The following is a 22262-nucleotide window of genomic DNA, read 5'->3' on the forward strand; positions in this document are numbered from 1 at the left end:
TATACAATATTACAGGCAGTTTTGGACATAATGGTTTGGTTTTGGAGTTATGTTTATATAACTTTCATATATAGTATGACAGCTAAACTGTTATATTGAGTAAAAAAACTAACTTGTGTTTGTCATAAAACCCAATTTTTGTATTAGCAAACCATACAACTGATTCAAATAAAACTCACATGGATTCAATATTACAGGCATTTTCAGACATTTTCCATGTTTGGTTTAGGAATTATGTTGGAATCATTTTTATTAATTTGTTCGTATTTTCTCAGAATTTTAGAACATTACTGTCATATTGGGTAAAAAAATAATTTTTGTGTTTGCAAGCCTTAAAAAAAGCATATGTTTCCAGTAAAACTCCCAAAGATGCATTATTTCAGGCATTATTAGCCATTTTTCAGGTGTGGTTTAGGAGTTATGTTTAAATAACTGTCATATTGAGTGTGGCGTTATACTGTCATATTGACTTCAAAAAATCTAACTTGTGTCTTTGCAAACCTTACAAAAGAAAATGTTTCTAGCAACACTCACAAAGATAATTTTTTTCACGCTATTAGACATGTTTCATGTGTATTTAGGAGTTATAATTAAATAACTTTCATATTGAGTGTTAAAGTTATAATGTCATTATGTGTAAAACCTAATTTTTGTATTTGCAAACCTTACAAAAACAATTGATTCTAGTAAAACTTACATAAATTCAATATTACAGGCATTTTTAGACAATTCACATGTTTGGTTTAAAAATTGTGTTCGAATACATTTGTATTGCTTTTTTCGCATTATCTCAGGATTCTAAGATCATTACTTTCATATTGAGTAAAACACTACTTTTTGTTTTTGCAAACCTTACAAACCCACATGAATACATTATTATAAGCAATTTTAGACATGACACACGTTTGGTTCTGGAGTTATGTTTATATAACTTTTATATTTAGTATGACTGTTATACTGTCATATTGAATAAAAAAAAACTAGCTTGTGTCTTTGCAAACTTTACAAAAGATCATTTGTCTAGTAAAAGTAACAAAGATACATGTCTCCAGGCATTATTAGCCATTTTGCATGGGTTGTTTAGGAATTATCTTTAAATACATTTTTATTGCTTTTTTTGCATTATTTAGGATTCTAAAATCCTTACTTTCATATTGAGGAAAAAACTACTTTTTGTTTTTGCAAACCTTACAAACTCACATAAATACATTATTATAGGCAATTTTAGACATGACACACGTTTGGTTCTGGAGTTATGTTTATATAACTTTCATATTTAGTATGACTGTTATACTGTCTTATTGAATAAAAACAACTAGCTTGTGTCTTTGTAAACTTTACAAAATATACATTTCCTAGTAAAACTAACAAAGATACATGTCTCCAGGCATTATTACCCATTTTGCCTGGGTTGTTTAGGAGTTATGTTTAAATACACTTTTATTGCTTTTTTCGCATTATCTCAGGATTCTAAGATCATTACTTTCATATTGAGTAAAAAACTACTTTTTGTTTTTGCAAACCTTACAAACTCACATAAATACATTATTACAGACATTTTTAGACATGACACATGTTTGGTTTTGGAGTTATGTTTATATAACTTTTATATTTAGTATGACTGTTATACTGTCATATTGAATAAAAAAAAACTAGCTTGTGTCTTTGCAAACATTACAAAAGATCATTTTTCTAGTAAAACTAACAAAGATACATGTCTCCGGGCATTATTACCCATTTTGCATGGGTTGTTTAGGAATTATGTTTAAATACATTTTTATTGCTTTTTTAGCATTATCTCAGGATTCTAAAATCCCTACTTTCATATTGAGGAAAAAACTACTTTTTGTTTTTGCAAACCTTACAAACTCACATAAATACATTATTATAGGCAATTTTAGACATGACACACGTTTGGTTCTGGAGTTATGTTTATATAACTTTCATATTTAGTATGACTGTTATACTGTCTTATTGAATAAAAACAACTAGCTTGTGTCTTTGCAAACTTTACAAAATATACATTTCCTAGTAAAACTAACAAAGATACATGTCTCCAGGCATTATTACCCATTTTGCCAGGTTTGTTTAGGAGTTATGTTTAAATACATTTGTATTGCTTTTTTCGCATTATCTCAGGATTCCAAGATCATTACTTTCCTATTGAGTAAAAAACTACTTTTTGTTTTTGCAAACCTTACAAACTCACATAAATACATTATTACAGACATTTTTAGACATGACACATGTTTGGTTTTGTAGTTATGTTTATATAACTTTTATATTTAGTATGACTGTTACACTGTCATATTGAATAAAAAAAATTAGCTTGTGTCTTTGCAAACTTTACAAAAGATAATTTTTCTAGTAAAACTAACAAAGATACATGTCTCCAGGCATTATTACCCATTTTGCATGGGTTGTTTAGGAATTATGTTTAAATACATTTTTATTGCTTTTTTCGCATTATCTCAGGATTTTAAGATCATTACTTTCATATTGAGTAAAAAACTACTTTTTGTTCTTGCAAACCTTACAAACTCACATTAATACATTATTACAGGCATTTTTAGACATGACACATGTTTGGTTTTGGAGTTATGTTTATATAACTTTCATATTTAGTATGACTGTTATACTGTCATATTGAATAAAAAAAAAACTAGCTTGTGTCTTTGCAAACTTTACAAAAGATCATTTTTCTAGTAAAACTAACAAAGATACATGTCTCCAGGCATTATTACCCATTTTGCATGGGTTGTTTAGGAATTATGTTTAAATACATTTTTTTTTTTTTTTTTTCGCATTATCTCAGGATTCTAAGATCATTACTTTCATATTGAGTAAAAAACTACTTTTTGTTTTTGCAAACCTTACAAACTCACATAAATACATTATTACAGGCATTTTTAGACATAACACATGTTTGGTTTTGGAGTTATGTTTTGATAACTTTCATATTTAGTAGGACTGTTATACTGTCATATTGAATAAAAAAAACTAGCTTTTGTCTTTGATATCATTACAAAAGATCATTTTTCTAGTAAAACTAACAAAGATACAGGTCTCCAGGCATTATTAGCCATTTTGCATGGGTTGTTTAGGAAGTATGTTTAAATACGTTTTTATTGCTTTTTTCGCATTATCTCAGGATTCTAAAATCCTTACTTTCATATTGAGGAAAAAACTACTTTTTGTTTTTGCAAACCTTACAAACTCTCATAAATACATTATTATAGGTAATTTTAGACATGACACACGTTTGGTTCTGGAGTTATGTTTATATAACTTTCATATGTAGTATGACTGTTATACTGTCTTATTGAATGAAAACAACTAGCTTGTGTCTTTGCAAACTTTACAAAAAATACATTTTCTAGTAAAACTAACAAAGATACATGTCTCCAGGCATTATTACCCATTTTGCCTGGGTTGTTTAGGAGTTATGTTTGAATACATTTTTATTGCTTTTTTCGCATTATCTCAGGATTCTAAGATCATTACTTTCATATTGAGTAAAAAACTACTTTTTGTTTTTGCAAACCTTACAAACTCACATTAATACATTATTACAGGCATTTTTAGACATGACACATGTTTGGTTTTGGAGTTATGTTTATATAACTTTCATATTTAGTATGATTGTTATACTGTCATATTGAATTAAAAAAAAACTAGCTTGTGTCTTTGCAAACATTACAAAAGATCATTTTTCTAGTAAAACTAACAAAGATACATGTCTCCAGGCATTATTACCCATTTTGCATGGGTTGTTTAGGAATTATGTTTAAAGACATTTTTATTGCTTTTTTCGCATTATCTCAGGTTTCTAATATCATTACTTTCATATTGAGTAAAAAACTACTTTTTGTTTTTGCAAACCTTACAAACTCACATAAATACATTATTACAGGCATTTTTAGACATGACACATGTTTGGTTTTGGAGTTATGTTTATATAACTTTTATATTTAATATGACTGTTATACTGTCATATTGAATTAAAAAAAACTAGCTTGTGTCTTTGCAAACTTTACAAAATATCATTTTTCTAGTAAAATTAACAGATACATGTCTCCAGGCATTATTAGCCATTTTGCAGGGGTTGTTTAGGAATTATGTTTAAATACATTTTTATTGCTTTTTTCGCATTATCTCAGGATTCTAAAATCCCTACTTTCATATTGAGGAAAAAACTACTTTTTGTTTTTGCAAACCTTACAAACTCACATAAATACATTATTACAGGCATTTTTAGACATGACACATGTTTGGTTTTGGAGTTATGTTTATATAACTTTCATATTTAGTATGACTGTTATACTGTCATATTGAATAAAAAAAACTAGCTTGTGTCTTGATATCTTTACAAAAGATCATTTTTTTAAACTAACAACGTTACATGTCTCCCTAGGCATTATTAGCCATTTTGCATGTGTTGTTTAGGAGTTAGGTTTAAATACATTTTTATTGCTTTTTTCCCATTATCTCAGGGTTCTAAGAACATTACAGTCAAGTAAAAAACTACTTTTTGTGTTTGCAAAATATAAAACTCAGTAAAACTCCCAATGATTCATTATTTCAGGCATTATTAGCCATTTTTTTGTGTGGTTTATGAGTTATGTTTAAATAACTGTCATATTGAGTGTGATTTTGTCATTGTGAGTAAAACCTAATTTTGTATTTGCAAACCTTACAAAAACAACCGATTCTAGGAAAAGTCACATTGATACAATATTACAGGCATGTTTAGACATATTGCATGTTTGGTTTTGGAGTTATATTTATATAACCTGCTTTCTTTGTGGTTTGCGTGTCCCACTGATCCAGGACAAACAGGTCCTAGGTGAGGGATCAGACAAAGAGCAGCTCAAAGACCTTTATTAAAAGTACAATTGAGGACCTAGATTTTTTCTCGCCCGGACGCAGGTCACCGTGGCTCCCCTGTGGAGCCAGGCCCAGAGGTGTGGCACGATGGCGATTGACGGGCCAGTCCCCATGGGGCCCTGCCGTGCTCAGCTCGAAGAGGCAACGTGGATCCCCCCTCCAGGGCTCACCACTCATGGGCTGGGTCATAGAGGGTGCAGTGTGAGCTGGGCGGCAGCCGAAGGCAGGGCACTTGGTGGTCCGATTATCGGCTACATAAGCTCGCTCTTGGGACATGGAACGTCACCTCGCTGGGAGGGAAGGAGCCTGAGCTGGTGCATGAGGTGGAGACGTTCCCGGCTAGATATAGTTGGACTCACAGCAAGGGCTCTGGAACCTGTTCTCTCAGAGGGGCTGGACTGAGCTGAACTTTCATTACTTGCAACGCCAGAGTGGAAGACATTCCACACTGGCGTTGCAACTAATGAGAGGCTGGGGTGGCAATTCTTGTTGCCCCCCGGCTCAAAGCCTGCACGTTGGACTTTAAACCCAATAGACGAGATGGTAGCTTCTTTCAGCCTTCGGGTTGGGTGACGGGTCCTGACTGTTGTTTGTGTTTACACACCAAACAGCAACTCAGAGTACCAACTCTTTTTGGATTCCCTTGAGGGAGTACTGGAGAGTGCTCCCTCGGGTGATTCCCTTGTTCTGCTGGTGGACTTCAACGCTATGTTGGCAACAACAGTGAAACCTGGAGAGTCGTGATTGGGAAAAATGGCCACCCGGATCTGAACCCAAGTGGTGCTTTGTTATTGGACTTTTGTGCTTGTCACGGATTGTCCATAACAAACACAATGTTCAAACATAAGGGTGTCCATATGTGCACTTGGCACAAGGACACCCTCGGCCGCATGATTGACTTTGTAGTTGTGTCATGGGATTTGCGGCCTCATGTTTTGGACACTCGGTGAAGAGAGGGGCAGAGTTTTCTACCAACCACCACCTGGTGGTGAGCTGGCTCCGATGGTAGGGGAGGATGCCGGTCAGACCTGGCAGGCCCAAACGCATTGTAAGGGTCTGCTGGGAACACCTAGCAGAGTCTCCTGAAGAAGTTTGAAATTGTCCGGAAGAACTTTGAACATGTCACGAGGGAGGTGCTGGACATTGAGTCTGAGTGGACCATGTTCTCTTGTTGAGCCAGCTGATTGAAGCTGTGGCCGCAAGGTGTTTGGTGCCTGTCGTGGCGGTAATCCACCAGCACTGAGGGATGCTGTCAAGCTGAAGAAAGAGCCACCGGGTCCTTTTGGCTCATGGGACTCCAGAGGCAGTGGGCATACCGACAGGCCAAGCGAGACCTCCTCAGTCCCACCAACACGTCTTCCTATGAGGAAACAGTGCCTGGGAAGTCTGTGGTGGGCTCTCCTATTTCTGGGGCTGAGGTTGCCAAGGTAGTTAAAAAGCTCCTCGGTGGCAAGGCCCCGGGGGTATGAGCTCCGTCCGGAGTTCCTTAAGGCTCTGGATGCTGTGGGGCAGTCTTGGTTGACAAGACTCTGCAACATTGCGTCTACATCGGGGGCGGTACCTCTGGATTGGCAGACCGGGGTGGTGGTTCCTCTCTTTAAGAAGGGGACCGGAGGGTGTGTTCCAACTATCGTAGATCACACTCCTCAGCCTTCCCGGTAAGGTCTATTCATGTGTAATGGAGAGGAGGAACCTCGGATCCAGGACGAACAGTGTGGTTTTCGTCCTGGTCGTGGAACAGTAGACCAGCTCTATACTCTCGGCAGGGTCCTTGAGTGTGCATGGGAGTTTGCCCAACCAGTCTACATAAGTTTTGTGGACTTGGAGAAGACATTCGACCTTGGCCCCCGGTAAATCCTGTGGGGAGTGCTCAGAGAGTATGGAGTATCGGCATGTCTGATTGTGGCGGGTGTCTCCCTGTATGATCAGTGTCAGAGCTTGGTTCGCATTGCCGGCAGTATGTCGGACCCCTTTCCAGTGAGGGTTGGACTCCGCTAAGGCTGCCCTTTGTCACCGATTCTGTTCATAACTTTAATGGACAGAATATCTAGGCGCAGTCATGGCTTTGAGGATCCCCTCAACGCCATGACTGCGCCTGGTTTGGTGGCTGCAGGATTAGGTCTCTGCTTTTTGCATATGATGTGGTCCTGATGGCTTCAACTGGCCAAGATCTTCAGCTTTCATTGGATCGGTTCGCAGTGAAGCGACTGGGATGAGAATCAGCACCTCCAAGTCAGAGTCCATGGTTCTCGCCCGGGAAAGGGTGGAGTGCCATCTCGAGGTTTGGAAAGAGATCTTTCCCCAAGTGAAGGAGTTCAAGTACCTAGGAGTCTTGTTCACGAGTGAGGATAGAGTGGATTGTGAGATCTACAGGCGGATCGGTGCGGCGTCTTCAGTAATGAGGACGCTATATCGATCCGTTGTGGTGAAGAAGGAGCTGAGCCAGAAGGAAAAGCTTTCAATTTACCGGTCGATCAACGTTCCCATCCTCACCTATGGTCATGAGCTTTGGGTTATGACCGAAAGGACAAGGTCACGGGTACAAGCGGCCGAAATGAGTTTCATCCGCCGGGTGGTGGGTCTCTCCCTTAGAGATAGGGTGAGAAGCTCTGTCATCTGGGAGGAACTCAGTGTAAAGCCGCTGCTCCTCCACATTGAGAGGAGCCAGATGAGGTGGTTCGGGCATCTTCTCAGGATGCCACCCGAACGCCTCCCTAGGTCCGAACGGCAGGAGGCCGGGGAAGACCTAGGATACATTGGAAAGACTATGGCCTGGGAACGCCTCGGGATCCCCCGAGAAGAGCTGGACGAAGTGGCTGGGGAGAGGGAAGTCTGGGCTCTCTGCTTAGGCTGCTGCCCCCGCAACCCGACCTCGGATAAGCGGAAGAAAATGGATGGATTTAGTATGACAGTTATACTGGCATATTGAGTGTGACAGTATACTGTCATAAAACCCAATTTTTGTATTTGCAAACCTGATTCTAGTAAAACTCACATCTATACAATATCACAGGCAATTTTGGACATAATGCACGTTTGGTTTTGGAGTTATGTTCATATAACTTTAATATATAGTATGACATCTATACTGTTATAATGAGTAAAAAAACTAACTTGTGTCCGTCATAAAACTCAATTTTTATATTTGCAAACCTTACAAAAACAAATTATTCTAGTAAAACTCACATGGATTCAATATTACAGGCATTTTGAGACATTTTGCATGTTTGGTTTAGGAATTATGTTGGAATACATTTGTATTGCTTTTTTCACATTATCTCAGCATTTTAAGAACTTACTGTCATATTGAGTAAAAAAAACGTTTTGTGTTTGCAAGCCTTAAAAAAACAACCGATTCTAGTAAAACTCACATTGATACAATATTACAGGCATGTTTAGACATCGTGCATGTTTGGTTTTGGAGGTATGTTTATATAACCTGCTTTCTGACCCGCCACCTTTGTGGTTTGCGTGTCCCACTGATCCTAGGAGCTATGTTGTCCGGGGGCTTCTATGCCCCCTGGTAGGGTCCCCCAAGACAAACAGGTACTAGGTGAGGAATCAGACAAAGAGCAGCTCAAAGACCTTTATGAAAAGTACAAATCGAGGACCTAGATATTTTCTCGCCCGGACGCGGGTCACCGTGGCTCCCCTGTGGAGCCAGGCCCAGAGGTGGGGCACGATGGCGAGCGACTGGTGCCCATGGGGCCCAGCTCGAAGAGGCAACGTGGGTCCCCCCTGCAATAGGCTCACCACTCATGGGCTGGGTCATAGAGGTCGGGTGCAGTGTTAGCTGGGCGGAAGCCGAAGGCAGGGCACTTGGCGGTCCGATTATCGGCTACATAAGCTCGCTCTTGGGACGTGGAACGTCACCTCGCGAGGTGGAGAAGTTCCCGGCTAGATAAAGCTGGACTCACTTCGACGCACAGCGAGGGCTCTGGAACCTGTTCTCTCAAGAGGGGTTGGACTCTCTTCCACTCTGGCGTTGCAAGTAATGAGAGGCTGGGTTGGCAATTCTTGTTGCCCCCCGGCTCAAAGCCTGCACGTTGGACTTAACCCAGAAGACGAGATGGTAACTTCCCTCCGCTTTCGGGTTGGGTGACGGGTCCTGACTGTTGTTGGTGTTTACGCACCAAACAGCAGCTCAGAGTACCCACTCTTTTTGGATTCCCTTGAGAGTGCTCCCTCGGGTGATTCCTTTGTTCTGCTGGGGGTCTTCAACGCTCATGTTGGCAACGACTTTGAAACCTGGAGAGTCGTGATTGGGAAAAATGGCCACCCGGATCTGAACCCAAGTGGTGCTTTGTTATTGGACTTTTGTGCTAGTCACGGATTGTCCATAACAAACACAATGTTCAAACATAAGGGTGTCCATATGTGCACTTGGCACCAGGACACCCTCGGCCGCAGTTCCATTATTGACTTTGTGGTTGTGTCATGGGATTTGCGGCCTCATGTTTTGGACACTCGGGTGAAGAGAGGGGCGAGCTTTCTACCGATCACCGATGGTGGGGTAGGATCCCGGACAGACCTGGCAGGCCCAAACGCATTGTGAGAGTCTTTTGGGAATGCCTAGCAGTCTCCTGTCAGAGAGAGTTTCTTTTTCTACCTCCGGAGGAACTTTGAACATGTCACGAAGGAGGTGCTGGACATTGAGTCTGAATGGATCGTGGACCGTGCCTCTCTTGTCAAGACAGCTGATTGGAGCTGTGGCCGCAAGGTGTTTGGTGCCTGTCGTGGCGGTAATCCTAGAACCCGCTGGTGGCCACCAGCAGTGCGGGATGCCGTCAAGCTGAAGAAAGAGCTTATCTGGTCCTTTTGGCTCATGGGACTCCAGAGGCAGCGGGCATACCGACAGGCCAAGCAGTGCCTGGGGAATCTGTGGTGGGCTCTCCTATTTCTGAGGCTGAGGTTGCCAAGGTAGTTAAAAAGCTCCTCGGTGGCAAGGCCGCGGGGGTGGATGAGCTCCGTCCGGAGTTCCTTAAGGCTCTGGATGCTGTGGGGCTGTTTTAGTTGACAAGACTCTGCAACATCGCATGGACATCAGGGGCGGTACCTCTGGATTGGCAGACCGGGGTGGTGGTTCCTCTCTTTAAGAAGGGGAACCGGAGGGTGTGTTCCAACTATCGTAGATCACACTCCTCAGCCTTCCCGGTAAGGTCTATTCATGTGTACTGGAGAGGAGGAACCTCGGATCCAGGACGAACAGTGTGGTTTTCGTCCTGGTCGTGGAACGGTAGACCAGCTCTATACTCTCGGCAGGGTCCTTGAGTGTGCATGGGAGTTTGTCCAACCAGTCTACATGTGCTTTGTGGACTTGGAGAAGACATTCGACCGTGGCCACCCCGGGAAGTCCTGTGGGGAGTGCTCAGAGAGTATGGGGTATCGGCATGTCTGATTGTGGCGGGTCGCTCCCTGTATGATCAGTGTCAGAGCTTGGTCCGCATTGCCAGCAGTAAGTCGGACCCCTTTCCAGTGAGGGTTGGACCGGAGTCCAACCCTCGTGTTGGCTGCCCTTAGTCACCAAATGTGTTCATAAATTTTATGGACAGAATTTCTAGGCGCAGTCATGGCGTTGAGGGGATCCGGTTTGGTGGCTGCAGGATTAGGTCTGTCCTTTTTGCAGATGATGTGGTCCTTTACTGCACTTTAACTGGCCAGGATCTTCAGCTCTCATTGGATTGGTTCGCAGCCGAGTGTGAAGCGACTGGGATGAGAATCAGCACCTCCAAGTCCGAGGTTCTCGCCCGGGAAAGGGTGGAGTGCCATCTCGAGGTTGGGCAGGAGATCTTGCCCCAAGTGGATGAGTTCAAGTACCTGGAGTCTTGTTCATGAGTGAGGGAAGAGTGGATCGTGAGATGCACAGGCTGGCGGCCGAAATGAGTTTTCCCCGCTGGGTGGCGGGTCTCTCCCTTACTGTAAGAATTTTCACCGTTTAATTACAGTAACCTACTGGCAGCTAATGGTTCCAGTATAAAACTGTTTTTCTACAGCACACATACTGTGATTTATCACTACAGTTTATTACTGTAAAAAGTATCACAGTACTGTGCTGTATCAAATATACGCTTCACAGCATAATACTGTCATCTGTTTAGCGGCATTACACTGTTATTTTAGTGTATCTACTGTAATGTCCATTAACAGTTAATTACAGTAAAATAATTGTAAGCACTATAGACTGAGCTTTACAGTATAATGCCACTAGAAGTTAATGAGTTGAACTTTTAATTTTTCAAAATCAAAACCCCTGCAATCTGCTGGCATAAAAATGACTGGAGAAATGGCCTTGCAAGATTATGTTTTTATTAACCAATTATTTTAAAGTGCATCAAATACATTCAATGTACATTTAGTGCATTCTTCTTATTTTCAGTAAAGCATTTTAACATTTATAACATGTCCACTTAATTTCTAACTGGAGATAAAACACTGAACACGAGTCCAGTGTTTAGTTGTCGGCTACATAAAGCCCCACTCAAAGTCTGTGAGATGTTTTATAAGGGTGGCTACGTGAGGATTTACAGTTGCTGCCTTTTTCTGGACCAGCTTCCCGGTCTTCTTGGACACCACCTTTCCCTGGCTAGCCTTTGTTCCCCTCTCAGGGTTAACGCCAATGAATCGCCTAAAAAAGAGAGAAAGCATATTAGATATTCTGTTGTGATTGAAGATTACTTGTAGTCGATACAGAACCCCCCTCACATTGTTATTTAGGAATATGCACTGCACAAATATTAATATCAATTTTAGGATATATGTGAGCCTATACCATAACCACAGCTGTAGATGAGTGAATGCTCTAAAACCCATTAAGACAAATTCAGAGAGGAAGACAATGCTAAAGCCTCCCCAACCCCTCTCTCTATTCATGTTTTCTCTCCATCTACGGGACTGTGTATTTACACTGATGTTTCCTGCTTTCACCCATTTAACATATCGTTACCTGCTCATTACCTATATTCTCTGCATCCTGGGGTCACACTGGTGCCTCTTGCCTTTACCCATTCAACATATCTTTACCTGCACATTACCTACCTTCTCTGCATAGTGTGGTCACGCTGGTGCTTTCTACCTTTACCCATTCAACATATCTTTACCTGCACATTACCTACCTTCTCTATATCCTGGAGTCAAGCTGGTGTTTCCTGCCTTTACTCATTCAACATATCTTTACCTGCACAATACCTACCTTCTCTGTATCCTGGCATCTAGCTGGTGTTTCCTGCCTTCACCCATTCAACATATCTTTACCTGCCCATTAGCTACCTTCCCTGCATCCTTGGGTCACACTGGTGCTTCTTTCTTTCACCATACAACATATCTTCACCTGCACATACCTACCTTGTCTGCATGGCCTCGACCACACCTGCGCTTCCTTCTTTCACCCATTTTACCCATTCAACATATCTTCACCCGCACATTACCTACTTGCTCTGCATTCTCGGGTCAAGCTGGTGCTTCCTGCCATCATCCAGTCAACATATCTTTACCTGCAAATTACCTACTTTTCCTGCATCCTGGGGTCAAACAGGTGCTTACTTCTTTGACCCAGTCACCATATCTTTACCTGCACAATACCTACCTTCTCTGTATCCTAGAGTCAAACTGGTGCGTCGGTCCCTAATAAGAAGGTCCACAAAGGAACAGAAGAGTCATTGATTTAAGGCACCAAATTGGGGAAATGACAAGTCAAATTCCTGAACAGAAATGAGAAATATAAAATAAATATCCTAACAGTATTTTAACAGTATCAAGAGGAATTACCTTTGAACAAATTCCAATGTCCGAGGACCTTCCTCTTGGTATTCCAAGTTGAACACATAGTAGGTGGCAAGAAGGGCAGCAAGCCCTGAGATTAAGCTAGGTTGGACGCCTTTGCAGATGACATCACCTTCCATGCTGATCATCCAACGTTTTATTGTGACTTTGTCACCAGCAACTGGTACAGTCAAGAAATGCAGTTTATGTTCCTAAACAGTATCCAATATGGGTAGCATTTTAAAAGTATTTGGAATGGCCACCTCACTCGCTCTCTCTTTCCTCTGTTTACATCTAGTCTCCTAAGGCAGTGGTTCTCAAATGGGGGTACGCGTACTCCTGGGGGTACTTGAAGGTATGCCAAGGGGTACGTGAGATTTTTTTAAAATATTCTAAAAATAGCAACAATTCAAAAATCCTTTATAAATATATTTATTGAATAATACTTCGACAAAATATGAATGTCAGTTCATAAACTGAACAACTAATCAAGTAGGCTATTCCATTCATTACCATAAAGCCAGAGTTTCCCCCATGCCATGATGGTTTGACCCTACCTGGCGGTGCCACACGGCACCAACTGTCAATCAACTATCCATGTAGAAAACAATGGAGGCTTGGTTAAAGCGTAGTGGACATGTTCCATAAATATTGATGTTAAAGATTTCTTTTTTTGTGAAGAAATGTTGAGAATGAAGTTCATGAATCCAGATGGATCTCTATTACAATCCCCAAAGAGGGCACTTTAAGTTGATTACTTCTATGTGTAAAAATCTTTATTTATAATTGAATCACTTGGTTATTTTTCAACAAGTTTTTAGTTATTTTTATATCTTTTTTTCCAAATAGTTCAAGAAAGACCACAACAAATGAGCAATATTTTGCACTGTTATACAATTTAATAAATCAGAAACTGATGACATAGTGCTGTATTTTACTTCTTTATCTCTTTTTTTCAACCAAAAATGCTTTGCTCTGATTAGGGGGTACTTGAATTTAAAAAATGTTCACAGGGGTACATCACTGAAAAAAGGTTGAGAACCACTGTCCTAAGGCAGTGGTTCTCAACCTTTTTTCAGTGCTGTGAACATTTTTTTAATGCAAGTAGACCTCCATGTCTTCATAACAGGAATATCCTGAATCCTCAAGTTGCATATCACAATAGTCATCATCAGTGTTAATAACACAAGAGCTGCTGGGATTTGCTGTTGATCAAGTCAAACTTCGTTCAGTGTAGCCGTAGTGCTTCCTTGACACGTGCGATGTGAAAGTAGACTTAACTGTAAATCTTTTTTCACATTGACTGAAGGGGCACGTAACTGTCCTACCTTCGGTAATATGACTTTTCAAATGCAGGAGAAAGGCCCGTATATCATCGCACTTCGCGCTACATGAGACAATATTACAAGGTAAACCTTCTGCGCTATACATATCAGTCCTACTCTTGCCATATTTATGACGACGGCTATGAGTTTTGAAGGCTGAGAAGTTGGAAAAAACTCTTGTGCATTTAGGGAAAGCACACTTAAACGATGCATTAGGCATACAACTATGACTTCGCATGTGTCTAACATACGCAAATACATTGCTGCAAGTCGTAACACATATGTTGCAAGTTATCATCTTTTATGATGACTATGACAAAAAAGAAGAAAACTTAGCTAGCTAGCATGCGGCGGTACATGCGCGTGGTCAACGATAGTGTCTGTGATGCTGACTGTGACGCTATGTCATTTCGGACTTTATAAATATATATATAAAGTAATTCAAACAGAAAATGACACATCAAGGTACAAGTGACTCTTACCTTGTTATCAAAAACACACGATGCAGTAGGATGGATTTAGCAGGGTCGGCCAGGTGAAATGAAGCTCGGTTGGACGAATTGTGGGCGGACCCAAGAAACAAGTCTGAAAAATACTGAATTACACTGTAGGTTTTACAGTAACTTACTGCTGGTCGATATTTTTTGAAAAATGCAACAAAATTTACAGTACTTAACTGCATTTAAGAAGAACATGATAGGTTGATTGGCAACACTAAATTGGCCCTAGTGTGTGAATGTGAGTGTGAATGTTGTCTGTCTATCTGTGTTGGCCCTGCGATGAGGTGGCGACTTGTCCAGGGTGTACCCCGCCTTCCGCCTGATTGTAGCTGAGATAGGCTCCAGCGCCCCCCGCGACCCCGAAGGGAATAAGCGGTAGAAAATGGATGGATGGATGGAGTATATAACTGTAATTTTATTTTTTATTTTTACAGTAATTTTTTACAGTGAAGGTCATGGGTGTCAAACTCTGGCCCGTGGGCCAAATTTGGCCCAACGTGTAATTTGACTTGGCCCTTGAGGCAATATCAAATTAACACTAAAGCTGGACCTTCGATTATACATTGCGGCAGTGCCGCTACTTCTAATACTTGCCAACCCTCCCGGGAGTGACTCCAGCACTCCTCCCGAATTTTTTTTTTTTTTCCAGCTAGTCAAACGAGTGCCAGCCCAGTTTCATGTCAGTGCAGCTTCTGCACCCACACACAATTGAATGCAACGCATACTTCATCAACAGCGATACAGGTTACACTGACGGTAGCCAAATAAAAAACTTTAACACTTTTAGAAATATACGCCACACTGTGAATCCACACCAAACAAGAATGACAAACACATTTCGGGAGAACATCCGCACCGTAACACAACATAAACACAATACAACAAATACCCAGAACCCTTTGTAGCACTAAATCTTCCGAGACACTAAAAGGTGTGTGTGTGGGGGGGGGGGGGGGGGGGTTTGGTGGTAGCGGGGGTGTATTTTGTAGCGTCCCGAAAGAGTTAGTGCTGCAAAAGATTCTGGGTATTTGTTCTTTTGTGTTTATGTTGTGTTACGGTGCGGATGTTCTCCCGAAAAGTGTTTTTTATTTTTGTTTGGTGTGGGTTCACAGTGTGGCGTATATTTCTAACAGTGTTAAAGTTTTTTATACTGGCACCCTCAGTGTAACCTGTATCGCTGTTGATGAAGTATGCGTTGCATTCATTTGTGTATGCGTGCTGTAGCTGCACATATCTTGTGACTGGGTCTGAATGATATTAGAATTGGGTGTACGAAATATGACTTTTGAACATCTTGTTCGATAATGAAAGTTGCCTCAGCTCAAAGCCTGAGCCCCGACATTAAAGAACTAGCATCTAAAAAAAGATGCCAGGTATCTGGCTTGGGCACATCAAATTAGATCAGTGTGTTGCAAACTGAGCAGTTTAAAGTCCTGAATGGTTGTTTTATTCATTGTTATTTTATTTTCAAATTTATTAGCCTGTGGATAAAGTTAATGTTGATATTTACCTCAGAAGGCTGCAAATAGAAAAGAGGCATTCAATTTTTATTTAAATTATATTTGATATGCAATTGATATTTTTTAATGGTTATTATTATTTGAAACTCCATTTTGCATGTCACTATAAAGTTATATAAGCCTTGCTTGTTCAATATTCAATGCAAAACTTGTTTGGGTCCCTATTAAAAGGTTAATTTGTTCAACCTTGGCCCGCGGCTTTGTTCAGTTTTAAACTTTGGCCCACTCTGTATTTGAGTTTGACACCCCTGGTGAAGGTGAAGCTCTGTCATCCTGGAGGCCACGGGGAAGACCCAGGACACATTGGGAACACTATGTCTCCCGGCTGGCCTGGGAACGCCTCGGGATCCCCTGAGAAAAGGTCCTAGGTGAGGGATCAGACAAAGAGCAGCTCAAAGACCTTTATGAAAAGTACACATCGAGGACCTAGATTTTTTCTCGCCCAGGCGCAGGTCACCGTGGCTCCCCTGTGGAGCCAGGCGCAGAGGTGGGGCACGATGGCGAGCGACTGGTGGCCGGGCCTGTCTCCATGGGGCCCTGCCGGGCTCATTTCGAAGAGGCAACGTGGGTCAACCCTCCAATGGGCTCACCACTCATGGGCCCATTGAGGTCATAGAGGTCGGATGCAGTGTGAACTGGGCGGCAGCCGAAGGCAGGGCACTTGGCAGTCCGATTATCGGCTACATAAGCTCGCTCTTGGGACGTGGAACGTCACCTCGCTGGGAGGGAAAGAGCCTGAGCTGGTGCGCGAGGTGAAGAAGTTCCGGCTAGATATAGTTGGACTCACTTCGACGCACAGCAAGGGCTCTGGAACCTGTTCTCTCAAGAGGGGCTGGACTCTCTTCCACTCTGGCGTTGCAAGCAATGAGAGGCTGGGGTGGCAATTGTTGTTGCTCAAAGCCTGCACGTTGGACTTTAACCCAGTAGACGAGATGGTAGCTTCCCTCCGCCTTCGGGTTGGGTGACGGGTCCTGACTGTTGTTTGTGTTTACGCACCAAACAGCAGCTCAGAGTACCCACTCTTTTTGGATTCCCTTGAGGGAGTACTGGAGAGTGCTCCCTCGGGTGATTCCCTTGTTCTGTTGGGGGACTTCAATGCTCATGTTGGCAAGGACAGTGAAACCTGGAGAGTCGTGATTGGGAAAAATGGCCACCTGGATCTGAACCCAAGTGGTGCTTTGTTATTGGACTTTTGTGCTCGTCACGGATTGTCCATAACAAACACAATGTTCAAACATAAGGAAGAACTTTAAACATGGGAGGTGCTGGACATTGAGTCTGAGTGGACCATGTTCCGTGCCTCTCTTGTCGAGCCTGCTGATTGGAGCTGTGGCCGCAAGGTGTTTGGTGCCTGTCGTGGCAGTAATCCTAGAACTCGCTGGTGGCCACCAGCAGGGAGGGATGCCGTCAAGCTGAAGAAAGAGCCTATCGGGTCCTTTTGGCTCATGGGACTCCAGAGGCAGCGGGCATACCGACAGGCCAGGCAGTCCCTGGGGAATCTGTGGTGGACTCTCCTATTTCTGGGGCTTAGGTTGCCTAGGTAGTTAAAAAGCTCCTCTGTGGCAAGGCCCCGGTGGTGGATGAGTTCCTTAAGGCTCTGGATACTGTGGGGCTGTCTTGGTTGACAAGACTCTGCAACATCGCGTGAACATTGGGGGTGGTACCTCTGGATTGGCACACCGGGGTGGTGGTTCCTCTCTTTAAGAAGGGGAACCGGAGGGTGTGTTCCAACTATCGTGAAACACACTCCTCAGCCTTCCCAGTAAGGTCTATTCATGTGTACTGGAGAGGAGGAAACTCGGATCCAGGACGAACAGTGTGGTTTTCGTCCTGGTCGTGGAACGGTAGACCAGGTCTATACTCTCGGCAGGGTCCTTGAGTGTGAAGCGACTGGGATGAGAATCAGCACCTCCAAGTCCAAGTCCATGGTTCTCGCGCAGGAAAGGGTCGAGTGCCATCTCCAGGTTGGGGAGGAGATCTTGCCCCAAGTGGAGGAGTTCAAGTACCTAAGAGTCTTGTTCACGAGTGAGGATAGAGTGGATCGAGAGATCCACAGGCGGTTTGGTGCGGCGTCTTCAGTATTGAGGACGCTATATCGATCCGTTGTGGTGAAGAAGGAGCTGAGCCAGAAGGAAAAGCTCTCAATTTACCGTCGATCTACGTTCCCAGCTTTGGGTTATGACCGAAAGGACAAGCGGCCGAAATGCGTTTCCTCTGCCGGGTGGTGGGTCTCTACCTTAGAGACAGGGTGAGAAGCTCTGTCATCCGGGAGGAACTCAAAGTAAAGCCGCTGCTCCTCCACATTGAGAGAAGCCATGAGGTGGTTCGGGCATCTGCTCAGGATGCCACCCGAACGCCTCTAGGGAGGTGTGGCAGGAGGCCACGGGGAAGACCTAGGACACATTGGAAAGACTATGTCCCCGGCTGGCCTGGGAACGCCTCGGAATACCCCGAGAAGAGCTGGAGAAGTGGCTGGGGAGAGGGAAGTCTGGGATTTTCTGCTCAGGCTGCTGCCCCCGCAACCCGACCTCGGATAAGCGGAAGAAAATGGATGGATTTAGAATGACAGTTATACTGTCAGATTGAGTACAAAAACTAACTAAACCTTACACAATATAATGTTTCTAGTAAAACTCACAAAGATACATATCTCCAGGCATTATTAGCCATTTTGCATGTGTGGTTTAGGAGTTATGTTTAAATAAATAACTGTCAGATTGAGTGTGACAGTAAACTGTCATAGTGAGTAAAACCCTTATTTTGTATTTGCAAACCTTACAAAAACAACTAAATCTAGTTAAACTCACACAGATACAATATTACAGGCATTTTTTGACACAACGCATGTTTGGTTTTAGAGTTATGTTTATATAACTTTCATATTTAGTATGACAGTTATACTGTCATATTGAATAAAAACAACAACTAACTTGTGTCTTTGCAAACCTTACAAAATACAATTTTTCTAGTAAAACTAACTAAGATACATGCTCCAGGCATTATTAGCTATTTTGCATGTGTTGTTTGAGTTATGTTTAAATAACTGTCGTATTGAGTGTGACAGTATACTGTCATAAAACCCAATTTTTGTATTTGCAACCCTGATTCTAGTAAAACTCACATATATACAATATTACAGGCAGTTTTGGACATAATGGTTTGGTTTTGGAGTTATGTTTATATAACTTTCATATATAGTATGACAGCTAAACTGTTATATTGAGTAAAAAAACTAACTTGTGTTTGTCATAAAACCCAATTTTTGTATTAGCAAACCATACAACTGATTCAAATAAAACTCACATGGATTCAATATTACAGGCATTTTCAGACATTTTGCATGTTTGGTTTAGGAATTATGTTGGAATCATTTTTATTAATTTGTTCGTATTTTCTCAGAATTTTAGAACATTACTGTCATATTGAGTAAAAAAATAATTTTTGTGTTTGCAAGCCTTAAAAAAAGCATATGTTTCCAGTAAAACTCCCAAAGATGCATTATTTCAGGCATTATTAGCCATTTTTCAGGTGTGGTTTAGGAGTTATGTTTAAATAACTGTCATATTGAGTGTGGCGTTATACTGTCATATTGAGTTAAAAAAATCTAACTTGTGTCTTTGCAAACCTTACAAAAGAAAATGTTTCTAGCAACACTCACAAAGATAATTTTTTTCACGCTATTAGACATGTTTCATGTGTATTTAGGAGTTATAATTAAATAACTTTCATATTGAGTGTTAAAGTTATAATGTCATTATGTGTAAAACCTAATTTTTGTATTTGCAAACCTTACAAAAACAATTGATTCTAGTAAAACTTACATAAATTCAATATTACAGGCATTTTTAGACAATTCACATGTTTGGTTTAAAAATTGTGTTTGAATACATTTGTATTGCTTTTTTCGCATTATCTCAGGATTCTAAGATCATTACTTTCATATTGAGTAAAACACTACTTTTTGTTTTTGCAAACCTTACAAACCCACATGAATACATTATTATTAGCAATTTTAGACAAGACACACGTTTGGTTCTGGAGTTATGTTTATATAACTTTTATATTTAGTATGACTGTTATACTGTCATATTGAATAAAAAAAACTAGCTTGTGTCTTTGCAAACTTTACAAAAGATCATTTTACTAGTAAAACTAACAAAGATACATGTCTCCAGGCATTATTACCCATTTTGCATGGGTTGTTTAGGAATTATGTTTAAATACATTTTTATTGCTTTTTTCGCATTATCTCAGGATTCTAAAATCCCTACTTTCATATTGAGGAAAAAACTACTTTTTGTTTTTGGAAACCTTACAAACTCACATAAATACATTATTATAGGCAATTTTAGACATGACACACGTTTGGTTCTGGAGTTATGTTTATATAACTTTCATATTTAGTATGACTGTTATACTGTCTTATTGAATAAAAACAACTAGCTTGTGTCTTTGCAAACTTTACAAAATATACATTTCCTAGTAAAACTAACAAAGATACATGTCTCCAGGCATTATTACCCATTTTGCCTGGGTTGTTTAGGAGTTATGTTTAAATACATTTTTATTGCTTTTTTTGCATTATCTCAGGATTCCAAGATCATTACTTTCATATTGAGTAAAAAACTACTTTTTGTTTTTGCAAACCTTACAAACTCACATAAATACATTATTACAGACATTTTTAGACATGACACATGTTTGGTTTTGGAGTTATGTTTATATAACTTTCATATTTAGTATGACTGTTATACTGTCATATTGAATAAAAAAAATTAGCTTGTGTCTTTGCAAGCTTTACAAAAGATCATTTTTCTAGTAAAACTAACAAAGATACATGTCTCCAGGCATTATTACCCATTTTGCATGGGTTGTTTAGGAATTATGTTTAAATACATTTTTATTGCTTTTTTCGCATTATCTCAGGATTCTAAGATCATTACTTTCATATTGAGTAAAAAACTACTTTTTGTTTTTGCAAACCTTACAAACTCACATAAATACATTATTACAGGCATTTTTAGACATAACACATGTTTGGTTTTGGAGTTATGTTTTGATAACTTTCATATTTAGTAGGACTGTTATACTGTCATATTGAATAAAAAAAACTAGCTTTTGTCTTTTATATCTTTACAAAAGATCATTTTTCTAGTAAAACTAACAAAGATACATGTCTCCAGGCATTATTAGCCATTTTGCATGGGTTGTTTAGGAATTATGTTTAAATACATTTTTATTGCTTTTTTCGCATTATCTCAGGATTCTAAAATCCTTACTTTCATATTGAGGAAAAAACTACTTTTTGTTTTTGCAAACCTTACAAACCCACATGAATACATTATTATAAGCAATTTTAGACATGACACACGTTTGGTTCTGGAGTTATGTGTATATAACTTGTATATTTAGTATGACTGTTATACTGTCATATTGAATAAAAAAAAACTAGCTTGTGTCTTTGCAAACTTTACAAAAGATCATTTTTCTAGTAAAACTAACAAAGATACATGTCTCCAGGCATTATTACCCATTTTGCATGGGTTGTTTAGGAATTATGTTTAAATACATTTTTATTGCTTTTTTCGCATTATCTCAGGATTCTTAGATCATTACTTTCATATTGAGTAAAAAACTACTTTTTGTTTTTGCAAACCTTACAAACTCACATAAGTACATTAATACAGGCATTTTTAGACATGACACATGTTTGGTTTTGGAGTTATGTTTATATAACTTTCATATTTAGTATGACTGTTATACTGTCATATTGAATAAGAAAAAACTAAGTTGTGTCTTTGCAAACTTTACAAAAGATAATTTTTCTAGTAAAACTAACAAAGATACATGTCTCCAGGCATTATTACCCATTTTGCATGGGTTGTTTAGGAATTATGTTTAAATACATTTGTATTGCTTTTTTCGCATTATCTCAGGATTCTAAAATCCTTACTTTCATATTGAGGAAAAAACTACTTCTTGTTTTGCAAACCTTACAAACTCACATAAATACATTATTACAGGCATTTTTAGACATAACACATGTTTGGTTCTGGAGTTACGTTTATATAACTTTTATATTTAGTATGACTGTTATACTGTCACATTGAATAAAAAAAACTATCTTGTGTCTTTGCAAACTTTACAAAAGATCATTTTTCTAGTAAAACTAACAAAGATACATGTCTCCAGGCATTATTACCCATTTTGCATGGGTTGTTTAGGAATTATGTTTAAATACATTTTTATTGCTTTTTTCGCATTATCTCAGG

This window comes from Entelurus aequoreus, linkage group LG04, assembly GCF_033978785.1.
Source record: "Entelurus aequoreus isolate RoL-2023_Sb linkage group LG04, RoL_Eaeq_v1.1, whole genome shotgun sequence".
Classification (NCBI taxonomy): domain Eukaryota; kingdom Metazoa; phylum Chordata; class Actinopteri; order Syngnathiformes; family Syngnathidae; genus Entelurus; species Entelurus aequoreus.